Source organism: Loxodonta africana, chromosome 24 (assembly GCF_030014295.1).
Source record: "Loxodonta africana isolate mLoxAfr1 chromosome 24, mLoxAfr1.hap2, whole genome shotgun sequence".
Classification (NCBI taxonomy): Eukaryota; Metazoa; Chordata; class Mammalia; order Proboscidea; family Elephantidae; genus Loxodonta; species Loxodonta africana.
In genome coordinates this window covers 59,101,071-59,104,301 of record NC_087365.1, presented here as the reverse complement: position 1 = coordinate 59,104,301, position 3,231 = coordinate 59,101,071, and positions in this window count along the sequence as shown.

The following is a 3,231-nucleotide window of genomic DNA, read 5'->3' as shown; positions in this document are numbered from 1 at the left end:
CTTTGAAATGTGGCGTCTGGGGTCCTAAATGCTAACAAGTGGCCATCTAAGATGCATCAATTGGTCTCAACCCACCTGGAGCAAAGGAAAATGAAGAACACCAAGGTCACACAACAACTAAGAACCCAAGAGACAGAAAGGGCCACATGAACCAGAGACCTACATTATCCTGAGACCAGAAGAACTAGTTGGTGCCCGGCCACAATCGATGACTGCCCTGTCAGGGAGCACAACTGAGAACTCCTGAGGGAGCAGGAGATCAGTGGGATGCAGACTCCAAATTCTCATAAAAAGACCATACTTAACGGTCTGACTGCGACTAGAGGAATCCCGGCGGCAATGCTCCCCAGACCTTCTGTTGGCACAGGACAGGAACCATCCCCGAAGACAACTCATCAGACATGAAAGGGACTGGTCAGCGGGGGGGAGAGAGATGCTGATGAAGAGTGACCTAATTAAATCAGGTGGACAGTGGACAGTGTGTTGGCAACTCTTGACTGGAGGGGGGATGGGAAGATAGAGAGAGAGGGAAGATGGCAAAATTGGTACGAAACGAGAGACTGAAAGGGCAGACTCAATAGGGGGAGAGCAAGTGGGAGAAGGGAGTAAGATGTATGTAAACTTACATGTGACAGACTGGATTTGTAAATGTTTACTTGAAGCTTAATAAAAGTTAATTAAAAAAAAATTTCATTGGAATTTGGATCGAAAGTTCATTGTAGGTATAGATGGCTTTTGGTAGGATAGACATTTTTACAGTGTTAAGTCTTCGTATCCATGAGCAAGGTATGTTTTTCCACTTATGTAGGTCCTTTTTAGTTTCTTGCTCTAGAACTTTGTAGTTTTCTTTGAATAGGTCTTTTATAGCTTTGGTAAGATGTATTCCTAAGTATTTTGTCTTCTTGGTGGCTACTGTGAATGGTATTGATTTGGAGATTTCCTCTTCGATGTTCTTTTTGTTGATGTAGACTAAATCACGTGATTTTTGTGTGTTTACCTTATACGCTGAGACTCTGCCAAACTCTTCTATTAGTTTCAGTAACTTTCTGGAGGATTCCTTAGGGTTTTCTGTGTATAAGATCATGTCATCTGCAGACAGACATAATTTTACTTCTTCTCTGCCAATCCGGCTACCCTTTATTTCTTTGTCTAGCCTAATTGCTCTGGCTAGGACCTCTGGCACAATGTTGAATAAGAGTGGTGATAAAGGGCATCCTTGTCTGGTTCCCGTTGTCAAGGCAAATGCTTTCAGGCTCTCACCATTTAGGGTGATGTTGGCTGTTGCCTTTGTATACATGCCCTTTATTATGTTCAGGAGTTTTCCTTCAATTTCTGTTTTGCTGAGAGTTGTGATCGTGAATGGGTGTTGGACTTTGTCAAATGCCTTTTCTGAATTAATTGACAATATCATGTGGTTTTTGTGTGATTACATTAATTGTATTTCTAATATTGAACCAGCCTTGCATACCTGGTATAAATCCCATTGGTCATGGTGGATTATATGTTTGATATGTTGTTGAATTCTATTGGCTAGCATTTTGTTCAGGATTTTTGTGTCTATGTTCATGAGGGATATAGGTTGGTGATTTTCATTTTTTTTTTCATTTTTGTTGTGCTTTAAGTGAAAGTGTACATATCAAATCAGTCTGTCACACATAAGCTTATATACAGCTTACTCCATACTCCCGCTTACTCTCCCCGTAATGAGTCAGCCCGCTCCCTCTTTCCAGTCACTCCTTTCGTGACGATTTTGCCAGTTTCTAACCCTCTCTACCCTCCTATCTCCCATCCAGACAGGAGATGCCAACACAGTCTCCAGTGTCTATCTGATACAAGTAGCTTTCTCTTCGTCAGCATCTCTCTCCAACCCATTGTCCAGTCCATTCCATGTCTGATGACTTGTCTTCCAGCATGGTTCCTGTCCTGGGCCAACAGAGGGTTTGGGGACCATGATAGCTGGGATTCTGCTAGTCTCAGTCAGACCATTAAGTCTGGTCTTTTTATGAGAATTTGGGGTCTGCATCCCACTGTTCTCCTGCTCCCTCAGGGGTTCTCTGTTGTTCTCCCTGTCACGGCAGTCATCGGTTGTGGCCGGGCACCCTCTAGTTCTTCTAGTCTTGGGATGATGTAAGTCTGTGGTTCATGTGCCCCTTTGTGTCTCTTGGTTTCGTAGTTATCGTGTGACCTTTGTGTCCTTCATTCTCCTTTGATCCAGGTGGGTTGAGACTAATTCATGCATCTCAGATGGCCGCTTGTTACCATTTAAGACCCTAGATGCCACATTTCAAAGTGGGATGCAGAATGTTTTCAAAATAGAATTATTTTGCCAATTGACTTAGAAGTCCCCTTAAATCATAGTCCCCAAACCCCGCCCTTGCTCCGCTGACCATTGAAGTATTCAGTTTATCCCAGAAACCTCTTTGCTTTCGGTCCAGTCCAGTTGAGCTGACCTTCCGTGTATTGAGCATTGTCCTTGCCTTCACCTAAAGTAGTTCTTATCGACTAACTAATCAGTAGATGGCCCTCTCCCACCCTCCCTTCCTCTCCCCCTCGTAAGCACAAAACTATGTGTCCTTCTCAGTTGATAGTATTTCTCAAGATCTTATAATAGTGGTCTTACACAATATTTGTTCTTTTCCCTCTGACTAATTTCACTCAGCTTAATGCCGTCCCGCTTCCTGCATGTTATCAAATGCTTCACAGATTCGTCACTGTTCTTTATCGATGCATAGTATTCCATTGTGTGCATATACCATAGTTTATTTAACCATTCATCTGTTGATGGACACCTTGGTTACTTCCAGCTTTTTGCTATTGTAAACTGAGCTGCAGTAACATGGGTGTGCATATATCTGTTCGTGTAAAGTCTCTTATTTCTCTAGAGTATATTCGGAGGAGTGGGATTTCTGGTTGTGTGGTAGTTGTATTTCTAACTTTTTAAGAAAATGCCAGATAGATTTTCAAAGTGGTTGTACCATTTGACATTCCCACCAGGAGTGTATAAGAGTTCCAATCTCTCCGTAGCCTCTCCCACATTGATTATTTTGTGTTTTTTGGAGTAACACCAGCCTTGTTGGAGTGAGATGGAATCTCTTTGTCGTTTTAATTTGCATTTCTCTAATGACTAATGATCGAGAGCATTTTCTGAAGTATCTGTTAGCTGTCTGAATATCTTCTTTAGTGAAGTGCGTGTTCATAACTTTGCCCACTTTTTGATAGGGTTGTTTGTCT